This window comes from Pleurodeles waltl, chromosome 4_1 (assembly GCF_031143425.1).
Source record: "Pleurodeles waltl isolate 20211129_DDA chromosome 4_1, aPleWal1.hap1.20221129, whole genome shotgun sequence".
Taxonomy (NCBI): Eukaryota; Metazoa; Chordata; class Amphibia; order Caudata; family Salamandridae; genus Pleurodeles; species Pleurodeles waltl.
In genome coordinates, this window is record NC_090442.1 from 171,503,816 (window position 1) to 171,529,034 (window position 25,219).

Sequence of the window (25,219 nt, forward strand, 5' to 3'; positions counted from 1 at the left end):
GCAGGGAAAAAAGGAAGTGAGTAAAGCCAGTGTAATAATATGAATTTCGAGAAACACGTCCTTAAAGCACAAAACATTATCTACAATATATACAAATTGCGGTACAATGCCCAGTCCAAAATGTCCGTGGCCCACAGGGCCATAACACATAGGTAAAGGCCACACTTGACTCGTGCCTCAATACGGAGAGAACACTGCTGGGGCATCAGGTCGAAGATACACAGGTACCTCAGGGGGAAGGGGAAGGGGGGCACCTCAGCCAGAAGATGGTAAAACTCCACAGCTCCTGGAGGGGGTTACATGCCCTCTGCTATGTCCTGGGGAGTGCAAAGCCACAGTCTCTCTAGTGGGTGGGTTGCCTACTACTTGGTCCTGGGGAGTGCAAAGCCACAGTCTCTCTAGTGGGTGGTTTGCCCACTGCTTAGTCCTGGGAGTGCAAAGCCACAGTCTCTCAAGTAGATGGCTTCTCCACTGGTTCTGGAGGGGGCTTTGTGCCCAGTGTGGTTCATCCCGACAAGGAGGGGGTGAGTGGATGCCTTCTTCCACTGGTTCTGGAGGGGGCTTTGTGCCCAGTGTGCTTTATCCTCACAAGGAGGGGGTGAGTGGATGCGTTCTTCCCCTGGTTCTGGAGGGGGCTTTGTGCCCAGTGTGCTTCATCCTGGCAAGGAGGGGGTGAGTGGATGCCTTCTTCTACTGGTTCTGGAGGGGGCTTTGTGCCCAGCGATGCAGATCCTGGATGGTGCAAGGTCACAGTCTCTCACCTTGGTGTCACACCTACAGTTGTTGTAGGGGCCAGGACGCACTACAGCCCAGGTAGGCACGACTACACACTGCCAGCCGGCGGTGACGGCTTCTCAGTGGTGGCAGTTGTGGGGCTGGCGGTGGTGCTGCCAGTGGTGGGGTGAGGGTCCAGCCCTTCCCCTGCAGCCTCGGATGGCTGCCCATTGGGGCTGCTGCTGCTGGCAGCGGTGCTGCTGGCGGTGCAGGTGGCGGGTCTAGCGGCGGTGCAGGTGGTGGTGCTGTCAGTGATGTAGGGAGGCTCCAGCCCTTCCCCTGCAGCCTCGGACAGCTGCCCACTAGGGCTACTGCTGCTGGCGGTGCAGGTGACAGTGCTGGCGGCAGTGCCAGTGGCGGTGCTGCCAGTGGTGGCGGGCGGCTCCAGACCTTCCCCTGCAGCCTCGGACGGCTGCCCACTGGGGCTGCTGCTGCTGGCAGTGGTGCTGCTGGCTGTGCAGGTGGCGCTGCTAGCGGCGGTGCACGTGGTGGTGCTGTCAATGATGAGGGGAGGCTCCAGCCCTTCCCCTGCAGCCTCGGATGGCTGCCCACTGGGACTGCTGCTGCTGGCAGTGGTGCTGCTGGCGGTGCAGGTGGCAGTGCAGGTGGTGGTGCTGGCGGCAGTGCAGGTGGCGGTGCTGTCAGTGATGGGTGGAGCCTCCAGCCCTTCCCCTGCACCCTCGGATGGATGAAGTGCCATGGCTCGTGTTGTTTCCCCAGATGCTTCTCCAGCACCAGGTACCAGATCCATCCTGCCTGCGGCATCTGTGCCTTTTTCCTTGGCAGCTGGTGTTCCCCTCCTGCTCTTGCAGCTGGTGGTCCCTTTTTGACCTTGCTAGCTGGTGGTCCCTTTTTGGCCTTGCTAACTGGTGGTGCCTCCTTGCCCTTGCCCTTGCCCTTGCTAGCTGGTGGTGCCTCCTTGCTCTTGATAGCTGGTGGTGCCTCCTTGCCCTTGCTAGCTGGTGGTGCCTCCTTGCCCTTGGTAGCTGGTGGTGCCCCCTTGCCCTTGCTAGCTGGTGGACCCTTCTTGCCCCTGGCAGCTGGTGCAGGCACACTGGCAGTGCTGACGGGTGTCTCCTTGGAGCCTCTCACACCTGCAGTAGCTGCAGAAACTGCAGTGCCGTGGACTGGGTGGCTGAGGTGCTGGCCTGGGTTCTGCTCACCCTGGCCCGAAGTGAAGGACGGGGGGGAGGGGCAAGGAATAGGTCAAGGGTGGAGAGGAAAAGCCTTTTAGGGGCACTGGGGCTGGAAGAGGGTGAAGGTTTGGGAGTGGAGGAAGAAGGTGTGGTTGTAGGAGGTGTTTGTCTGCTGAGTTTGGGTGCAGGTGCATGGGCTGGATGCTGTTGTGAGGTGGATGGCTGTTGGGTGTCTGAGTGCTTGCGTTTGTGTACTTTGGGAGGAGGGGACACAGACACAGTGGGAGAGGAAACAGGGGACATGTGCATGGATGTGGGGGTGGTGACTGCCAGTGAGGGGCGTGTAGTGATAGGTGTGATGGTGATGGAGATAGTGGATGAGAATGTCGTGCATGCAGGTGTGAGTGGAGATGCTACTGGGAGGGAGGTGGGTGAGGAGGAGGAAGGGGACACAGTGGAGGCAGTGGATGTTGGTGTGTCTGCATCTGGATGGTGCTTGTGTGAGTGCCTGTGGGATGAAGTGTGGTGCTTGTGTTTGCCTGAGCCACTTCGGTGTGTTGATATGGGTGCATGCTGGTCTAAAGGTGTGCTTGGGATAGGCTGGGGTTGAGGGGATTGGGACTGGGTAGAGGAAGTTGGACAAGGACATTGGCTGCCATCAGGGAGTTGGCCAGAGCCTGGAATGATCTCTGTTGGGCTGCCACGCCACAGTGAATGCCCTCCAATAATGCATTTGTTTGTTGCAAATGCCTTACCAGCCCCTTGATGGCATTCAGTATGATTGACTGCCCAACAGAGATGGATCTCAGGAGGTCAATAGCCTCCTCACTGTGGGCAGCAAGGCTGACTGGGGCAGGGACTGAGGTGCCTGGGGCAAAGGAGAGGCCCACCCTCCTGGGTGAGCGGGCACAGGAACCATGCTGAGGGCTGCTGGGAGGGCGGTGCTGGTACGGGAGAGGCAGCTGTACCTATAGTTGCAGTGGCCACAGAGGTGTCCGCCACACCCAGGGAGCTTCCATCGGAGGAGGTGTCGCTGTCCGAACTCTCCCCTCCAGGCTCCGCCATGGTGCTCCCCAGGCCCTCCATCCCACTGGTGCCCCTTACAGTTGGTAGATTTGGCTTCATGGGCCATGTGGGATGCAGCTCCCTCCGTCGCCGGTGCCTCTGCTCCTCCGCCAGATGATGCTAATGCACACAAGGACAGGGTGACAAAACAAAAAGGGGGGGAGAGACAGAGGATACACTTGGTCAGTGCCAGCAACAACACCACTGTTGACGTACACAACACACAGTGAACATCCCTATGCACTAGGCCATGCACTACCAGTTACAATGCTAGTCACCAGCTATGGGGTACAATGCCTAACGCCAATAGCAGCACACCTGAAACTCCCAGGACCCTGCCCAGTAGTAGATGCCCACTAGCATTTTGGGGGTTGGAGTGCATCTGAGCCTGCCCATCATGGAACCTACTCTGCTATGTTCGTCCTGGCCTAGGGGCACCCACAGATCAACATCCCCACCCAGATAACACCTCAACACACGCAATTTCATGATTCTGAAACTGTACTCACCCCTTGTGGATGCAGTGAAGCCTTCAAATGCCCATCTGACTCCGGTTAGACCACCGCCAGGATGCGGAACCTCAGGGGGCTCAGGGTACGACGGGCACCCCTCCCTCCTTGAGAGGCCAGCCCCAGCTAGGCCTCCGACGCCTTCCTTGCCCAGCGGCGCAGGTCCTCCCACCATTTGCAACAGTGGGTGTTCTGCCTGTCAAAGACCCCCAGGGTCCGCACCTCCTTGGCGATGGCACACCAAATACCCTTTTTCTGATGGGCGCTGACCTGAAGAAAAAGATACAGAAGAAAAGGTATTAGTCATACCGTCCGGCCTGTTACACTCTTGGCCCACCATATCCCTCCCATCCCCTTACGCACAGACATTGCCCACCATACATGTAGCACTCTGCCCAGGACCCCTCGCCCCCCCCCCCCCACACGAGGCTTACACACACAGCACTCCATACATTCATGCCCCAGGCAACGTGCTCACAGTGTACTCACCTGTTGGTATGGAGGGCCATAATGTAAACGGTACTGGGGTAGGACCCCATCCACTAGTCTCTCCAACTCCTCCGAAGTGAAGACGGGGGCCCTTTCCCCAGACACTCGAGCCATGGTCGCTTCGAGACACAGGTCACAGCAGCACTTGCAGTGTAGGTCCTCTCCTGTTGAAGGTCAGGTAGCAAGTGATTGAACAGATAGAAAATGGCGGTCACGTCCACGGCGGTGCGTACCGTCACTGCCGGCGTACATTATCATTGGCTCCCGGAACCCGTAGGCCCCAATAATAACCAATGCAGTGTTGCACGGTCGACCGCCTCCCACAACAGCGCACAACCTCAGCGGAATTACCTCATTTCCACTTGTCCTTCCTCACAGGTCAGGCGGCCGCCATTTCAGGGGGGAACAGGCCATGGCACCTAACTGCCTCACAGCAGACATAGGCACATCAACGGACCTACACATTCACATACTGTTTCTGTAACAAAATGCAAGACATTTTACTCAATGATATCTTTGAATATGACCATCTGCTCACTGTTTCTCACCCTAGAGTTCAACTGCTGAGGTTGAATAGGAGATGGAGACATACCCCGTGTACAGACCCCTAGTGGACTTGGCGACAATAGAGGACAGGCACATTATCCTTACCTACAGACTTGATAGGGCCACAATCCAAGACCTGTGTGCCCAATTGGAGCCAGACCAGATCTCAGCTATCCACCACCCCACTGGTATCCCCCTTGTAGGAAGGTAGCCTCTTTCTAGCCTTGTTACCCCCATTTTTGGCCTGTTTGTGAGTATATGTCAGGGTGTTTTCACTGACTCATTGGGATCCTGCTAGCCAGGGCCCAGTGCTCATAGTCAAAACCCTATGTTGTCAGTGTGTTTGTTATGTGTCACTGGGATCCTGCTAGGCAATACAATTCTGGTATTGAGGGGACAATTCCATGATCCCCCGGGTCTCTAGCACAGAACCCGGGTGCTGCCAAACTGCCTTTCCGGAGTTTCCACTGCTGCTGCTGCCAACCCCTCAGACAGGATTCTGCCCTCCTGGGGTCTGGGCAGCCCCAGCCCAGGAAGGCAGAACAAAGGATTTCCTCTAAGAGAGGGTGTTACACCCTCTCCCTTTGGAAATAGGTGTGAAGGGCTGGGGAGGAGTAGCCTCCCCCAGCCTCTGGAAATGCTTTGATGGGCACAGATGCTGCCCATCTCTGCATAAGCCAGTCTACACAGGTTCAGGGATCCCCCAGCCCTACTCTGGCGCGAAACTGGACAAAAGAAAGGGGAGTGACCACTCCCCTGACCAGTACCTCCCAGGGGAGGTAACCAGAGCTCCTCCAGTGTGTCCCAGACCTCTGCCATCTTGGATTCAGAGGTGCTGGGGGCAGCCTGGACTGCTCTGAGTGGCCAGTGCCAGCAGGTGACGTCAGAGACCCCCTCTGATAAGCTCTTACCTCTCTTGGTAGCCAATCCTCCTTTCCTGGTAGCCAAACCTCCTTTTCTGTCTATTTAGGGTCTCTCCTCTGGGGTATCCCTCAGATAACGAATGCAAGAGCTCACCAGAGTTCCTCTGCACTTCCCTCTTTGACTTCTGCCAAGGATTGACCGCTGACTGCTCCAGGACGCCAGCAAAACTGCAACAAAGTAGCAAGACAACTACCAGCAACATTGTAGCGCCTCATCCTGCCGGCTTTCTCGACTGTTTCCTGGTGGTGCATGCTCTGGGGGCTGTCTGCCTTCACCCTGCACTTGAAGCCAAGAAGAAATCTCCCGTGGGTCGACGGAATCTTCCCCCTACTAACGCAGGCACCAAAAGACTGCATCACCGGTCCTCTGGGTCCCCTCTCATCCTGACGAGCGAGGTCCCTGGAACACAGGCGCTATATCCAAGTGACTCCCACAATCCAGTGATCCTTCAGTCCAAGTTTCATGGAGGTATGTCCTTGACTCCCCACGCTAGACTGCAAACCTGTGTACTGCATAATTTGCAGCTGCTCCGGCTTCTGTGCACTTCTCCAAGGATTCGTTTGTGTACAGCCTAGCCTGGGTCTCCAGCAGTCCGTCCTGCAGTTCTCAACCCTCTGAGTTGGACTCCAACGTTGTGGGACCCTCCTTTGTGACTCTGAGCGAGCTCCGGTTCACAAATCTTCTAAGTGCCTGCTCCGGTACTTCTGCGGGTGCTGCCTGCTTCTGTGGGGGCTCTCTGAGTTGCTGAGAGCCCCTTCTGTCTCGTCCTACAAGGGACAACATCCTGGTCCTTCCTGGTCCCCAGCAGCATCCAAAAACCTCTACCGCAACCCTTGAAGCTAGCAAGGCTTTTTTGCGGTATTTCTGCGTGAAAACACTTCTGCAACCTCCAGCATGCCATGGGACATCTTCCATCCAACAGAGATGTTCCTAGCTCTCTTCGTTGTTGCAGAATCCTAAGCTTCTTCCATACGGAGGCAGCCTTATTGCACCTTCATCTTGGGTTTCCTGGGCTCCTGCCCCCCCCCCGGATACTATTGCGACTCTTGGACTTGGTCCCCTTGCCTTGCAGGTCCTCAGGTCCAGGAATCCATCTTCAGTGCTTTGCTGGTGTTTGTGATTCTTGCAGAATCCCCCTATCACGACTATTGTGTCCTTTTGAGGTGGTAGGGGTACTTTTACTCCTACTTTTCAGGGTCTTGGGGTGGGGTATCTTGGACACCCTGACTGTTTTCTTACAGTCCCAGCGACCCTCTACAAGCTCCCATAGGTCTGGGGTCCAGTCATGATTCGAATTCCACTTTTGGAGTATATGGTTTGTGTTACCCCTAGACGTATGTTCACCTATTGCATCCAATTGTAATTCTACACTGTTTGCATTACTTTTCTTACTATTACTTACCTGTTTTGGGTTTGTGCACATATGACTTGTGTATACTACTTACCTTCTAACTGAGGGTACTCACTGAGATACTTTTGGCATATTGTCATAAAAATAAAGTACCTTTATTTTTAGTAACTCTGAGTATTGTGTTTTCTCATGATATTGTGCTATATGATATAAGTGGTATAGTAGGAGCTTTGCATGTCTCCTAGTTCAGCCTAAGCCGCTTTGCTATTGCTACCTTCTATCAGCCTAAGCTGCTAGAAACACCTCTATTCCACTAATAAGGGATAACTGGACCTGGCACGGGGTGTAAGTACCACAAGGTTCCCACTATAAGCCAGGCCAGCCTCCTACAGGTATAATGGACATCATTAGCGTTTTCTTACACTCCCAGCAACCCTCTATACACTACACTAGGCCTGGGGGGTCCCTAAGCGGTTCGCATTCCACTTTCTTTGTATATGGTTTGTATTGCCCCTAGGCCTATTGCATCCTATTGTATTCTACAGTGTTTGCTCTACTTTTCTAACTGTTTACTTACCTGATTTTGGTTTGTGTGTATATTTTGTGTATTTTACTTACCTCCTAAGGGAGTATATCCTCTGAGATATTTTTGGCACATTGTCACTAAAATAAAGTGCCTTTATTTTTAGTAACTCTGAGTATTGTGGTTCTTATGATATAGTGCTATATGATATAACTGGTATAGTAGGAGCTTTGCATGTCTCCTAGTTCAGCCTAAGCTGCTCTGCTATAGCTACCTCTATCAGCCTAAGCTGCTAGAACACTACTAATCTACTAATAAGGGATAACTGGACCTGGCACTAGGTGTAAGTACCATCAGGTACCCACTATAAGCCAGGCCAGCCTCCTACACCACCCATCCCAGTAACCAGCACTGCATGCACCACCAATGCATGGACACCACTGACAGCCCTGCATGGACACCCATCACCAAAGCATGCACACTAGTGATAATCACTTAGCCAACCAAATCACAACTCACACAAGCCAAAGCTGCCTTGGTAATAACAACCATGGGGGGAAACATACCCATGCACAAGATGTCACATGCAGTAACAATAACACTGCTTTCGCATACCCACAGGACCTCCACACAATGTCACCGAAGAGGAGGTGCCAGCAACATCCAGTCCACCCCAAGAAAAGGCCCACAGTGATAACAGCAGCTCTGCACGCCTGGATCTGGATAACCAACCTGACCCATCAGGGACCTCTGAACAGTCGGTGACAGTCCCACACCACCAAAGAGCCTCCCCCCTCAGGAAGCACCACCACAACACCCACCTGGCAGGCCCATCCCTCTGTCTCCAGGACACGTCAATCAGCGGTGTGTCCACCATTACAAGGACCCCAGGCAACCCCACAAACACAGCACGGTCAGGGACCTGGGGTCAGTGGCAGTGGGCACACGATTCAGGGGACAGAGGCACAGGATAACAGGGAAGCTGGGAGGACTGCTGTGCGACAGGGGGAGACATGCCCAGGGATCCGACTCTCCACGAGGCACTCACCAACATCCTGGGAGCATACCACCATACCCAGGAGACCGGGGCCAGATACTGGCCAAGTTGCAGGAGACCCAGCGGCTGCAGGAGGGACAGTACCTGGGGATCAGGGAGGACCTGAAGGACATCCACACCACCCTGGTCACCATTGCAGGGGTGCGGGCAGACATGGCCAACACCATGAAGGAGGCAGTCGCACACCAACTGGCCCTTGACACTAGCCTAACCGATGAACAGCTTTCCACCTCCGCTGATGCTAGTGGACAGGAGGCCCAGCCACAGGAACAACAGGCCACCAGCACACTTCCCCCTGTAGAAGGAGAACCACCCTGCAAAAGGTCCCTGCGATCCAGGCAGAAGCCGGAGAACATTGCCAAGAGCCCCGCCAAGAAAAAAAGACTCACCTGAATGCCACCCTTGTGTCCCACTATGTCACCCTGCCCACCTTGAACTGCCATTACTCCACTTTCTATGCCCCCTTGGACAATGCACCTGTGATACCAATAGAGTAGACTCTATCCTGGACTTTCCTCCATCAGCAACTCAGCCCATTGCAATACCCCCTCCACTTATTTGCACATAAATAAGCACCCTTGGAACAAATACAAGTATGGAGTCTGTCAATTGAGTGAAATATGTATTCGTTTAACATGTTGTAAACATTGCAATTCAACTGTACAGTTATGTATACACAGGTAGGCCCTGTAGTGGGCAGCAGTAAACACACCAGGAGCCAGAGTGGGGCACAGATATCTGAAAATAGAGATGCCAAAGGGTACAGTAAGTGGCCATAGAATTTGGAAAATCAGGCTTCCATGTACAATGTCCAACACAAAACTACAATGGAAGGTGAAGTTACAGTGTCTTACCTGTGTGTTCTGTTGCCCACATCTTCTTCCTCTGCCTCCTCTTCGTCACTGTCCACAGGCTCCATTGCTGCACCACGACCATCTCCAACCTATCCTCCTGCAGGAAAGGCACCTGGCGTCTCAAGGCCAGTTTGTGCAACATGCAACGGCACACCTTCTTGGGTGAGTAGCACAGGGATCCACCTGCCAGATGGAGGCACCGGAATCTGGCCTTCAGGAGGCCAAAGGTGCGCTCAATGATCCTCCTTGTTCCCCCCATGTACCTCATTGTGCCCTTGTCCTGGCATTCCTCACTGGGGTCAGTAGCCATGAGAGTTTGGGGTAACCAGAGTCACCTGTACATATCGAGGGATACCTATTAGCCAGATCTTCGCCCTTAGGGCCAACCCTGCTGGCACTGGCCACTCAGAGGTCTCCATTGTGCCCTCACACCTCTGCATTCAAGATGGTAGAGGTCTGCGACACACTAGGGTGGTGATGGACAGGAGAGTGGTCACTCCCTTTCCTTTGTCCAGTTTCGCGCCAGAGCAGGAGCTGGGGATCCCTGAACCGGTGTAGACTGGTTTATGTAAGGAGGGCACCATCTGCACCCTTCAAAGCATTTCCAGAGGCCAGGAGAGGCTACTCCTCCTAGGCCCTTAACACCTATTTCCAAAGGGAGAGGGTGTACCCTCTCTCAGAGGAAATATCTTGTTCTGCCTTCCTGGGACTGGGCTTCCCAACCCCAGGGGGGCAGAAACCTGTCTGGCGGTAGCTGCAAAGAAAACCCCAGAAAGCTAGTCAGCAGTACCCGGGTCCATGCTGGAGCCCCGGGGATGCATGGGATTGGCACCCCAATACCAGATTGGTATTGGGGGGGCCAATTGCATGATCTTAGACATGTTACATGGCCATGTTCGGAGTTACCATTGTGAAGCTACACATAGGTATTGACCCATATGTAGTTCACACGTGTAATGGTGTCTCCGCACTCACAAAGTCTGGGGAAATAGCCCTGAACAATGTGGGGGCACCTTGGCTAGTGCCAGGGTGCCCTCACACTTAGTAACTTTGAACCTAACCTTCACCAAGTGAGGGTTAGACATATAGGTGACTTATAAGTTACTTAATTGCAGTGCAAAATGGCTGTGAAATAACGTGGATGTTATTTCACTCAGGCAGTGGCAGTCCTGTGTAAGAATTGTCTGAGCTTCCTGTGGGTGGCAAAAGAAATGCTGCAGCCCAGAGGGATCTCCTGTAACCCCAATACCCTGGGTACCTAGGTACCATATACTAGGGAATTATAAGGGTGTTCCAGTGTGCCAATCAGAATTCGTAAAAATGGTCACTAGCCTGCAGTGACAATTTTATAGACAGAGAGAGCATAAGCACTGAGGTTCTGGTTAGCAGAGCCTTAGTGACACAGTTAGGCACCACACAGGGAACACATTCAGGCCACAAACTATGAGCACTGGGGTCCTGGCTAGCAGGGTCCCAGTGAGACATATAAAACACACTGACAAATAGCGTTTCCACTATGAGCACTGGGGTCCTGCCTAGCAGGATCCCAGTGAGACAGTAAAAACACCCTGACATATGCTCACAAACAGGCCAAAAGTGGGGGTAACAAGGCTAGAAAGAGGCTACCTTCCTACAGGGAAGAAATGTAGAGAGCCACCTGGGCTCTTCCATACTTTGTTGCTCTGTTTGCACATCACAGACAGAGTTCACCTGGAAACTGTAAATAAAAGCAAGACCAGCAGCCTGAGGCTAGTCCAGTCTCTAAGCAAAGCACCCGAGTGTCCATGTCTTCATTGTCGTTTACTAGGCCTCCCCGCGACTGCTCCATGCCGGGCGAACTTGTTGTCCAGCGAGATTCCTAGGCCTCGCTACAGTTACCTCCTTCCATCCCTCGTAGTGTTTAAAAAGTCTACCAGCTCATGCTTCTGAAGTTCATTGTCAGAATTCCCCATAAATGTATCTCTGCCACTATCTGTATGTCAGAAACTGTCCTCTTGGGAGCCCAACATTCCCAAGTGTCTCGCATGTAGTCAGGGAGCCTGTAGGAAAGTGCTCTCTTTTTGGCATGTTATCCCCAATTTCTGCCTGATGTCAGTGTGTTTGACTGTGTCACTGGGATCCTGCTAATCAGGACCCCAGTGCTTATGATCTCTCTCCTCTAAAGTTTGTCACTGCACACTGATAACCCAGTATTTCATTCAAAATTGGCATACTGGTCACCCCTTATATGTCCCTAATATATGTACGTTGGTACCCAGGGCATTGGGGTTCCAGAGGATCCCTATGGACTGCAGCATTACTTTTCCTCCCATAGGGAGCCCTTCCAAAGGCTTCTACAGGACTGCCATTGCATTCTGTGTGAAATGGTGTATGTACCCTTTCACTGCCATTTGCACTGCACCAAGTCACTCATAAATCACCTATATATCAGGTCTTCCAACTCTGAAGGGTAGGTGCAGAGTACCTGTGTGTGAGGGCACCCCTGCACTAGCAGAGGTGCCCCCACGTTGTCCAGGGTCATTTTCCCAGACTTCGTGAGTGCGGGGACGCCTTTTTACGTGTGCACTGTACATAAGTCATTACCTATGTACAGTTTCACAATGGTAACTCCGAATATGGCCATGTTTAGTATCACACATGTTGCAATCATACCCCAAGGCTTTTGTAATGATTCCATGCACTCTGTGGCTCCTTCGAGGACCACGTACTGCCATTACAGCCTTCTGAGCTTTTCGAGGCAGCCCCCGCTTCTGCCACCTCACAGACAGGTTGTTGCTCAAGCAGCTCGAGCCCCAGGAAGGCAGAACAAAGCATTTCCTTTGGGAGCAGGATGTTACACCCTTTCCCTTTGGAAATATGTGTTACAGGCATGGGAGAGGTAGCCTCTCAGAGCCTCTGGAAATGCTTTGAAGGGCACAGATGGTGCCTTCCCTGCATAATCCATTCTACACCGGTTCAGGGTCCCCCAGTTCCTGCTCTGGTGCAAAACTGGACAAAGGAAAGGGGAGTGACCGCACTTCTGTCTATCACCACGCATGGGGTGGTGCCCTGAGCTCCTCCAGAGTGTCCCTGGGTAAGGCCATCTTCAATCCCAAGGTGGTAGGACACTCTGGGAGTATCTGAGTGGCCAGTACTAGCAGGTGACGTCAGAGCCCTTCCCTGATAGGTGCTTACCTGTTAGCTGACCAATCCCCCTTTCAGGGCTCTGGGTATTTCCTCAGATCCGGATTGCAAGACTCCACCAGGAATCCTCTGCTTCCTTTCCTTCACCTTCTTACCGAAGAAACTGCATCTGGACCCTCCAGGAACTCTACAACTGCAACAAAGAAGCAAAGACGACTTCTGCAACATTTTATTTTCAGCTTCTGCCAGCAACTGCAACTGTTTCCTGCTCGTGCATCCTCAGAGGACAGCCAGTCTTCAGCCTGCACCAGAGGAACAAAGGAATCTCCCTTGAAGTGAAGGAGTCACTTCTCTGCTTCAGCAGGCATACCCTCTGCAGCGACGACTAGTGGCTTGGGACCCATCTCCTGACGAGCTGCGTGGATCCTGCATCCCGAGTGGTGGACTGAAGTGGTCCCGACAGCCCTGACGTCCAACTTTGGTGGAGGTAAGAGCTTGCCTCCCCACGCAAGACAGTACCGCATGTTTTGCAGTTGCCAAGGCTTGTTGGCATCCTTCCACAAATTTCTTCATGCACCGTGCAGCACCTACCCCCAGCACTCCTTCCTGTGGTGTACAGCCTCCTGTGTGGTTTTCTGGCGATGTGGGATCCCCTTGTGTAGTGCTAGGTGGGCCTCCTTTTGCACCTTCTTAGTCCCGGTGCTGTGGGACTCCTGTGCACACTGCCTGGTCTTCTGAGGGCTCTCTGAGTTGCTGTTTCCCCTTCCTGGGTAGAGTACACCAGATCCCGCCTGTTCCCAGGCACCGCCATTTTCCGCTAACAGCAAACTTTGCGTGTGCCAAGGCTAGATGGTGGAATCCAGTGATGCAAATCAGACTGCAATCATCCTCCCAGCGTGGGACATCATCTGCACCAGCCAGGAACCCACATCCATCTTCTTGGGTGCAGTGCTAACTATTATTCTTTAGTGGTGGTTCTTCTTTTGCACCTTCATCTGGGTTAGCAGGGGCTCCTGTTCTCCCTGGACTCTTCAGTGCTTCTTGGACTTGGTCCCCTTCTTCCACAGGCCTTCAGGTCCAGGAATCTATCGTTAATGTCTTGCAGTCTCTTCTGGTTCTTGCAAAATCTTCTGGCACGGGTTCTTGCGTCTTCTAGAAAAGTTACTGTGATTTACTCCTGCTTTCCTGGGGTACTTACCTTTGGTGTTTTCTAACACTCCCAGTGACCCTCTACACACTACACTTGCCGAGGTGGGAAACCAACTTTCACATTCCACTATTTTAGTATATGGTTTGTGTTCCCCTGGCCCATTTCTAACTATTGTGATTTTCACTATTTGTACCGTTTTCTAACTGTTTTTATAGATATTTCTGCAATCTAGTGTATATACTGTGTATATTACTTACCTCCTAAGGGAGTATAGTCTCTAAGGTATGTGTCACCAAAATAAAGTACTTGTATTTTTGTAACACTGAGTTTTTTCTTTCATGTGTGTGAGTACCGTGGGGCTACAGTGTGTAGGAAAGTACCATCTTGCCTGGCATGTTACCCCCATATTTCACTGTATATATGTTGTTTTAGTCTATGTGTCACTGGGACCCTGCCAGGCAGGGCTCCAGTGCTCATAAGTATGTGCCCTGTATGTGTTCTCTGTGTGATGACTAACTGTCTCAGTGAGGCTCTGCTAACCAGAACCTCAGTGGTTATGCTCTCTCTGCTTTCCAAATTGTCACTAACAGGCTAGTGACCAATTTCACCAATTCACATTGGCATACTGGAACACCCTTATAATTCCCTAGTATATGGTACTGAGGTACCCAGGATATTGGGGTTCCAGGAGATCCCTATGGGCTGCAGCATTTCTTTTGCCACCCATAGGGAGCTCTGACAATTCTTACACAGGCCTGCCAGTGCAGCCTCAGTGAAATAACGTCCACGTTATTTCACAGCCATTTTTCACTGCACATAAGTAACTTATAGGTCACCTATATGTCTAACCCTCACCTAGTGAAGGTTGGGTGCCAAGTTACTTAGTGTGTGGACACCCTGGCACTAGCCAAGGTGCCCCCACATCATTCAGGGCAAATTCTTCAAACTTTGTGAGTGTGGGGACACCATTACACACGTGCACTACACATAGGTCACTACCTATGTATAGCGTCGCAATGGTAACTGACCATGTAAATGGTTACATGGCCATGTAACATGTCTAAGATCATGGAATTGTCACCCCAATGCCATTCTGGCAGTGGGGGGGACAATTCCATGATCCCCCGGGTCTCGAGCACAGAACCCGGGCACTGCCCAAACTGCCTTTCCGGGGTTTTCACTGCAGCTGCTGCCAACCCCTCAGACAGGTTTCTGCCCTCCTTGGGTCCTGGCAGCCCTGGCCCAGGAAGGCAGAACAAAAGGCTTCCTCTGAGAGAGGGCGTTACACCCTATCCCTTTGGAAATACGTGTCAGGGCTGCGGAGGAGTAGCCTCCCCCAGCCTCTGGAAATGCTTTGATGGGCACAGATGGTGCCCATCTCTGCATAAGCCAGTCTACACCGCTTAAGGGATCCCCCAGCCCTGCTCTGGCGTGAAACTGGACAAAGGAAAGGAGAGTGACCACTCCCCTGACCTGCACCTCCCAGGGGAGGTGCCCAGAGCTCCTCCAGTGTGTTCCAGACCTCTGCCATCTTGGATTCAGAGGTGTGCTGGCACACTGGACTGCTCTGAGTGGCCAGGGCCAGCAGGTGACGTCAGAGACTCCTTCTGATAGGCTATTACCTCTCTTAGTAGCCAATCCTCCTTCCTAGGTAGCCAAACCTCCTTTTCTGGCTATTTAGGGTCTCTGCTTTAGGGAATTCTTTAGATACCGAATGCAAGAGCTCACCAGAGTTCCTCTGCATCTCCCTCTTCACCTTCTGCCAAAGGATCGACCGCTGACTGCTCAGGACGCCTTCAAAACCGCAACAAAGTAGCAAAGATGACTACTGCAACCTTGTATCGCTTCATCCTGCCGGCTTTCTCAACTGTTTCCTGGTGGTGCATGCTCTGGGGGTAGCCTGCCTCCTTCCTGCACCAGGAGCTCTGAAGAAATCTCCCGTGGGTCGACGGAATCTTCCCCCTGCAACCGCAGGCACTAAAAGACTGCATCACTGGTCCTCTGGGTCCCCTCTCAGCACAACGAGCGTGGTCCCTGGAACTCAGCAACTCTGTCCAAGTGACTCCCACAGTCCAGTGACTCTTCAGTCCAAGTTTGGTGGAGGTAAGTCCTTGCCTCCCTACGCTAGACTGCATTACTGGGTACCGCGTGATTTGCAGCTGTTCCTGCTCCTGTGCACTCTTCCAGGATTTCCTTCGTGCACAGCCAAGCATGGGTCCCCGACACTCTAACCTGCAGTGCACAACCTTCTGAGTTGTCCTCCGGTGTCATGGGACTCCCTTTTCTGACTTCGGGTGGACTCCAGTTCACTCCTCTTCTAAGTGCCTGTTCCGGTACTTCTGTGGGTGCTGCCTGCTTCTGTGAGGGCTCCCTGACTTGCTGGGTGCCCCCTCTGTCTCCTCATCCAAGTGGCGACATCCTGATCTCTCCTGGGCCACAGCAGCATCCAAAAACCCTAACTGTGACTCTTGGAGCTAGCAAGGCTTGTTTGCGGTCTTTCTGCGTAGGAACACCTCTGCAAGCTTCTTCACGACGTGGGACATCCATCCTCCAAAGGGAAAGTTCCTAGTCCTCTTCGTTCTTGCAGAACACCAAGCTTCTTCCATCCGGTGGCAGCTTCCTTGCACCCTCAGCTGGCATTTCCTGGGCATCTGCCCACTCTCGACACTGTCGCGACTCTTGGACTTGGTCCCCTTGTCTTACAGGTACTCAGGTCCAGAAATCCACTGTTGTTGCATTGCTGGTGTTGGTTTTCCTTGCAGAATCCCCCTATAACGACTTCTGTGCTCTCTGGGGGTTGTAGGTGCACTTTACACCTACCTTACAGGGTCTTGGGGTGGGCTATTTTTCTAACCCTCACTGTTTTCCCAGCGACCCCCTACAAGCTCACATAGGTTTGGGGTCCATTCGTGGTTCGCATTCCACTTTTGGAGTATATGGTTTGTGTTGCCCCTATACCTATGTGCTCCTATTGCAATCTATTGTAACTTTACACTGCTTGCATTACTTCCTTTTGCTATTACTGCATATTTTTGGTATTGTTTACATATATCTTGTGAATATAACTTATCCTCATACTGAGGGTACTCACTGAGATACTTTTGGCATATTGTCATAAAAATAAAGTACCTTTATTTTTAGTATATCTGTGTATTGTGTTTTCTTATGATATTGTGCATATGACACCAGTGGTATAGTAGGAGCTTTGCATGTCTCCTAGTTCAGCCTAAGCTGCTCTGCTATAGCTACCTTCTATCAGCCTAAGCTGCTAGAAACACCTCTTCTACACTCATAAGGGATAACTGGACCTGGCACAAGTTGTAAGTACCTCTGGTACCCACTACAAGCCAGGCCAGTCTCATACACAGTGGTATTGCATGAGCTTTGCATGTCTCCTATGTAGGCCTTGGCTGCTCATCCACACTACCCTTAGAGAGCCTAGATTCTAGACACTATCTACATTTCACTGATAAGGGATAACTGGACCTGGTATAAGGTGTAAGTACCTTAGGTACCCACTACAAACCAGGCCAGCCTCCTACATAGCCCTCTTGAAATAACTTGCCCAATGTAACAATATTGATTGAATCACAGCTCAGCACTTTCTGGGTGGTGTATTAACGCCACTGTTTCAAAACACCCACAAGTCGTATCTGCAGGGAGTATTGTTGAATTCGGGATGTCAGGCGTAGCCCTATTTGATGACATCCCAACACCATCCTTATCAACCTGGGAAGACTCCTTTGTACCTGGATTTCAGGAAGCAATAGGTTATACAGTTCATTTGTTCCCTGTTTCATCAAGCTGCTATGTTGTCTGTCTCTTCGAGATGCCTACCCCTCTTCCATTGCAGCTGCGCAGTCCAGTAAGACAAATCAAAACATGGTACACATTGGCTTTCTTACATTTTCAGGAATGTCCATTTGTTTATTTATACCCTGCATCTTCTTTCACCCAAGACCAGGTCTCTAAGAATAAGAAGGTTTTCGAACTCTGGAAACTTCAGTACCTTCAGTGGGAGGTTAGCAAAATGATAGAGGAATACTAGGGAAGCATTACCACCTTAGATTAGGCAATATGCTCTGTTTCTGTAAAAGGCAGCAATCTCCAACAAGCATTGGCAATGTCAATAGGTTTTACTGGTGGGAGACCTATTGGCTTTGTCACTGGGGTGGGAGTGGTTAATGAGGGTAGTGAATGCATGTACATACATGCATACTGACACATCAGACATGTTAGATCAAATAATAGAAAAAGTTGAAAAATATGTACAAATGTAAATAAATGAGGTGACCAGTCCAGCAGCACTTTGCATCTTCTGGGCCCTCATTAAAAAAAGAAAAAACAAATAAGAAAATGGTGGCTGAAAACTAAATAAAGAGAATGCCTGCTCTGTCCATGAATTACAGCCCTGTTTACAGAAAAGCTCTGTCATATGTCAACATGTCAGAGAGGGATAGAGGTAAGTACCAAGAAAGCAATATAGGGGATGTAACGTTTCCCAATTTGTACAGGGAAATAAATCTGCATACATTTTGTGAGCTGTGCAATTGAATTCTTTTGATGTGTACAAGACAAGACAGAGAATGTCTAGACAAAAAAAAGTTTGCACTTATGTAATCAGCAGCAGTTGAACAGAGCAGCGTGTCCTGTACTGGTGCAAGGACAAACCAGAGGGGCTTATTTACAAGCTTCTTGTACCACCTTTACATAATTTTTTTTGACACAGCAGTGGCACTAAGCAATACCCCACAGCGTGCCACATTTACAAACTTGTGCAATGGGACGTTTGTGCCAGTTTGAAAAGCCTTGCGCCACATTATACCTTCACCAGATATAATGTATACAAGGTAGGCGTTCCCACGTAACAGTCAGGCAGAACTGGCACAGTGAAATTTACAATATTTCACTCCGTCATTCTGTGACTTCACTGCGTCAGAAGTTTAATGCCTCCACAGGGCAGGCGCTAAAGTGCTGCAGGGCTTTTTAACATGGGACTCTTCCTTGCATTCCTGGAATAGTGTAATTTTTTAAAGTTAGTCCAGCAATGCATGACTATAGAGCCACAGATGCGTCAGAACTTCTGATGTATCTGTGAAAATGTGCACCGTGAAGCCCTGCAGATATTGTTCGGGCGCAAGGCAGTGCAAGAAATCTGATGCATCAGAGCTGATGCTTCAGATTTTTGTAAATGAGGCCCAGACTTTTAAAGCTCATGTTCTTGAGCTCCGAAGAGTTCATTAAAAAGGCAAGGCTGCTGAAGATATCTTACCACTTTCCCTCTCAAGGCCCCACAATACAACATCCTGCATGCTTAATAAAGTCCTTCAGCCGCCTCGACCAACAAGTGACCGCAGCAGCCCGGACATGGTGGGGGAGACAGGGCCATGGTTATTGAGCAATAGAAAAGGGGAGAACACGCTCTGTTTTATTCACTTAGGAGAAAGGATGAGTAAGGTGGCCATCACACTGGATAGAGAAGGGCATGCCCAGAGTGGTGGCATCTCTATGCCATGGGGCCACCAGGCAACAGCTAATAAAAAATAAATAAAACATAGACCTGGCTGCAACAGTAGAAATGTCTGCTAACAAGAAGAAATTATATTTAAAAGCACACTCTAAATGTAAGCAGCCAGATGCTGTTAATGCGTACAGTTACAGGAAGATAACTAAAGGTAAACAGAAAATGCTAAAGTTCCAGCCACCAAAGCGGAGTAGATGAAAATGAGTACTTGGGCCACAGGATACTGATAAGAGAGAAACACACAAGGAGAATGCTTTAACCAGTAGAAAGGAAGGAAAAGTGAGTTGACAAGCACACAAAAAAATCACAAGTGTGGGCGGGATGTAAAACCCTTTTAAGATACATACAATACAATAGATTTCACAAGCACAGCGCAAGTGCTGCGCAGGTGAAACCTAAAAAGTGACATGAGCTTTCAAGGTAGCTTCTAAGGCCCCAGTGTTTTTATGTATGAGATCTAAATTTGAGTGATAGATTTTGTTCCCCAGATGCCCCGATGTAACAAGAATTTTGCAGTCTATATTTAATTTGCTTGCTCATTATACAGGGCAGATAACCTGTCCTTAGCAAATAGTGCAGCCAATCTCGGGTGCCTCTGTTCAGCAAATGCTGTACAGAACTCCAAAAGAAACCCATCTGTTCTGGGTATTTTCCCAGTTGCCATTTCAAGGAGGGAAACTTTCATTTCATTGATCGTGATTTGTGAATCCATTTTATCTCCAACACTGGATCTTTTGTATATGCACATGCTTCAAGTATAATCACATGCTTGAATCATTCCCGGTCGTCAGGCTGGGAATCCCCGGTATATCAAAGCAGTAGTACATAGGGTAAATATACATAACATACAGAATACTGTGTAAAATGTCCATAGGCCTGAAATAACCTTAGATATTTAGTAGCTAATCCACCTCATTCTAAAGAACCGAAACTTCAACCAATAAGGTGGAAGCTTAAGCTCTCCTACTCCTCCTAGAGGCCACCATAGCTTAGATGTTCTACTGCATGTCATGTGTGAAGGAGCTCCCAGTGGTCAGTGTTCTTCGTGGCTCAGCACTCCTGGCGTGGAAAGTCAAGAAAAGAAACTAACGTCAGAGCGCTGGGGTGGCACCTTTATAGGCATCTAGGACGTCACTTCTGCCATGTACAACATCAACGACACCCCGCAGATATGATCAACACCACCAACCAGCACTCAAAAATTTACTAAATATATCACAAATAGATTACAAAACAGAAGGTAGTGATAAAACAATGACTGCTAAGTGAAACTTTAAAAATAATATCTTCCTATAGAAATGAATGGGAAATAATAAAAAAAATTTGAATACATGTATGGAAAATTTTAAAAAATTAATACACAAGTGAAACATATACAAACTGTTTATTTTTAAGTTGATATATATATATATATATATATATATATATATATATATATATATATATATATATGTATATATATGTTTATTATTAATGTTATTATTGATTACAAACATCCAACTATTATTTATTATATTTCTAAATGCTAAAACAACTAATTAAATAACACAAACTATTTCTACTACATACAAATACATTTTTTTAAAAAGGATTTCAGATTAGAATTATAAAATTAAATATTCACTCTCCAATATAAACCATATTTTAAAAAGTGTTGGATAATAAAAGGGTGTTGTTTACTATTCCCACTCCAGCCTATTCCAATTTTGGGAAGATGTTGCACACTAAAGGGGTTAAAAAATACTATTCAAACCACAATATGTACCAATTTGGAGAAGGTGTTGGACACCAAACCGGTGACTTTTACTATTCTCACTCCAGTCTAAACTAATTAGTGGAACGTGTTGGATACTAAATGAACGACATTTGCTATTACCACTCCAATCTAAACCAATTTGGGGACTGTGGTGGACATTAAAGGGATGGCATTTACTATCCCCACTTCAATCTAAACCAATTTGGGGTATGTGTTGGACTTGAAAAGGGTGCAATCCACTATTCCCACTCCCACATATACCAATTTAGGCAATGTGTTGGACTCTAAAGGGTAACATTTACTAGTCTCACTCCATCCTATACAATTAAGGAGAAGGTGTTTGACACTAAAAGAGTCAAATTCACCATTCTCGCTCCATGATTACATGAGATGGACTCTCCTCTACCAGGACTCTATCACCATTTTCTGAGGACTTCATGAGAGGGTGATCTAAAAAGAGGAGAAGTTCAAGAAAATGCCTTTATTCCCATTCAACATCGAGGACATCAACATCAAGACAATCTGCAGTGGCAACATGCTGGCCATCGAGAACTAGGTCAATGTTGAAGAGGAGGTGGCATTTACTGTTGAGGTGCAGAATAGAAGTTTCATGTTTAGGGATTCAATGACATTGAGACATAGAGTATACTCAACGTCAAGAAGCCATTCGATGTCGAGGCATACCAGATCTGCTGAGTGGGTCAGACAAACAAGAGAAAGAAGGTTTCCATCATTCTCTGACTCCGAATACTCAAGGGTGCATTCACCATGATCAGCAGTAGTTATTCAACACTCTCCACAACCTTCTCCATCGCAGCCAGCCAGCTCTTTCCGCGCCTACACCATGTACTTCACCTCCACCTCTATCTTAAACTGAAAAACCTTTAGGAGTTCCTTCCCCATTGTGGCCTCCAGTTTCACTACAGAGATCCAAGACTCCTCAGTCAAGATCTAGATCTTGTCACAGATCACGGTCAAGAACAACTTCACATCACTGTCACCATTTAGGTACTCTTCTCAAGGCACTTGTTAAGATGCAGGCACAGATACCGACCCTGAGCCAGATCAAGGTTAAGATCCAGAACACGTTCCTATTACTCAAAAGCATCTTCTGATTCCAGAAGGTATTCACCAACTTTGACTGAATCTTCTCAGGTGAGCATCTCACCAATTCATGGCATCAGCACTGTTCCTCATGTGAGGAGCTAGCAAATGCAACATTCCACTGCCTGCTCCATCAATGTTTTTCTTTTTTGAAACCCTTCACCAACATTCCTCCTCCAGCTCACTCCTGCCTCTGGTTGCAGGTTTATTAGAACTCGCTGTGGAGCTTTTCCTCACATCAGCTGCAGCCAGAGCAGTTCCATCTACACTTCAGGAAAAATACAAACCTCCTGAGCAGGGCCATTATTTCTGTGTACAGATCCTCCTCCTGAATCAGTGGTAATCTTGGCTGCAAGGAAAGTCAGCTCAACTAACAATTCCTCCACAGTTCCACTGGACACAGAAAATAGAAAACTAGACTCTGTGGAACTCATACTATGCGGGACAGGAGCTATGCACAAGAAGCCCAAGAAGTCTGTGAGCACTTCTGACATCCTCAGCACATATGACAGATCTTTATGGGACTCCTTACAACAGTTTATGGATGATCTTCCATGGAGCCGCAGGGAAGACTATAGAAATTATGAATGAAGGCATGATGGTCTCTAACAAGGCTGTTAGCGCAGCTGCTGATTCTTCCTTGATAGCAGTTCATGGTTACTGTAATAGATTAGCTCTCAGGACACATTGTAGGCTTAGTACGACAACTCTGAAGCAAGAATCTCAACAGAAAGTTCTCAACTTACCATTCTCTGGCACCACTTTATTTGGGAGCCATATAGATGGCTTGTTTTAAAACAGAAATGGAACTTCCAGTAATGTAGTTGGTCTGGAAAAATGTAAGGAACAGAGAAAATATCCTAGCAGGCCTTACGAGAGTCATTGGTATCCTTAGAGGGTTCAACCCACTCAGTGGCTTCAAGGACATCATCTATGTGACAGCCACAAAGGCCTTTCCAGCAGCATCAAAAACATGAACCAAAAGGAAGAGGTAGACACAAAACTGCTCAAGCAGGGAAACGTCCCTTAGGCTTTAATCAAAGAGCCTCTATTTCCCTTCCCTCCATTACCCACTCCGGTGAGGGAAGTATTACCAATTCTATCACATAAGACAGTTGAGTGATGAATATTGTACAAAATGGTTACTGTCTCAGGTTTTCCAGTCCTCCACCACACATTACATCCAAATTATGCAATCAACATCTAGAAGTGGTGCAATCAGAAGTGAATAGTCTTCTGTAAAAGCGTGCACTGGAATCTGCACCCTTTGACCAAAGATAAAAGGGAATTTATTCCAATTAATTTTTGGTGAAAAAGAAAGGTCCAAAGAATAAATTCAGACCCATATTAGATGTGAAAGTCGAAAACAAATGGATATGAAAAGGAAACTTTAGAAGATCAGCATTACATCAGATTTATCCTCAACTCCATCAAGGGGACTGGCTCTGTTCTATAGATCTTCAAGATGCCTACTTTCGTATCTCGATAGCCAGAAGGCACTGCAAATTCCTGAGGTCTGCAGTAGGACACAACCATTTATAAAACAAAGTAATTCATTTTGGCCTCAAATCAGCCCCCAAAACTTTCTCGAAGTGCATCACAGTAGTTTCCACACATCTCGGTAAATTTAGAATGTTCCTCTATCAGTATCTAGATGACTGGCCTATAAAGGTGTCAAAGCACCAATAAGATCAACAACATTATCAAGTTGCTATCGATAATCTCAGTCGATTAGGTCTACTCAGAAATCACCAGAAATCTATATCCAGTTGTAAAGTCCATTGCATTCTGTTGTGCTATCAGAAAGGAAACAAACCCCTGTCTGGTAAACCAAAGGCTCATTCTACCAGAGAGAGAGCAGCAATAGTTGCTATAACGAAGACCATTCCTATTGTAGAAATATGTCAAACAGCCATATGGAGGTCCGTTCACAGTTTTACAAGGCACTATTGCTTAGACTCAGATGTTACAACAGATGCTCAAGTAAGACAAGCTTCCCTAAGTAATCTCTTTGCTCAGCTGCTTCGACAGATCATTTTCTTCTTTTCCATCACCGTTGGTAGTGATGGGCTTGCTGCTCAATTCAGTGCTTATGATTATCAATGAAGATCCCATGAGAGTGAAAGAATGGTTTAGTACTTGTAATCCTAGTTATCACTCAGGGGAATCTCCATTGAAATCATAAGCAATCCACTCTCCTCCGCAGTGGAAGAGACAAAGATGATTAATATGCATTCTGTTTTCATTAGCACAGGCCCTGGAAGTAAGGGTTGGAGGGAAGTGCTGCAGCACCACTTACATAAATGTGCTGGAAGCCAGATGGTGAATGAGCAATAAAGATATCTATACATTTAGATTTTATTCCTGCATGTTCCAAGACAGAGATCAAATGTCAGGCTATAGCTTCTCTCAAATGGTTGCTTATTTGTCTAAAAAATAGACTGGTGTGTATACTTTTCTTTCTCTGACTACAAAGTTAGGAGATTTTGTAAAAACAACTATCTGATAATCTAGTCGGGTGAAAGGAATGACTGGTGGATGTCAGCTTTTTCATCACACAGTAATATTTAATTTCCGTAAATGATCTGTAAAAATATTTAAACATTTACTAGTTAGGAAAGCATAAACAAAGCACCCTTTGTTGTAAGTTTGAAGTGTAATAGAAACAAAGATTTTATTAGAATCAAGGAAATCAGGCGACTTTACATGGCGATGTAAAGATTATAGATATTTGGTGAAATCCAATTTCCATACATTATTGTTTATGCACTATAGTTTTGCAGAGTGCAGCACACATAGAAAGAGCAAAAAACAAGGAGAAATGAAAGCATTTCTCCTCGTTGCGCCATGCTAACGGCACCCATGATGTGGCATTAGATTTTGGCGCTGCCACAGATTTACGATTTCTTGTAAATGTGGGGCAGTGCCAAAATGCAATGGATGCTGCAGTGGAACACCCACAGCAACAACCATTGCACGCACGCTGCGTGTGAAGGGGCCATACTTACAAGGTGGCATTAAGCCTTGTAAATATGGCACAGTGCACAACGCCACTAGAGTGTCACAAAAAGTGATGCTCCGGTAGAGCTAGGGGCTTGTAAATATGCACCTAAGTTTTATATTGCTATTATGCTCCAAGAACCCTTCATTGTCCTCTGTGAAACCAATCAATCATAGAAATGTGCAAGCAATTTGGGGGGAGATGGGCAGCCAAAATTACATCAATAATCTTGAGGCAAGTCTGCCTCTTTGCATTATACTTGGTGTTTGACAAATGTTAAGAAAGGAGGCCATATTCTTTCAAACCACAACATCTTGTCGCAGATGGTTGCCA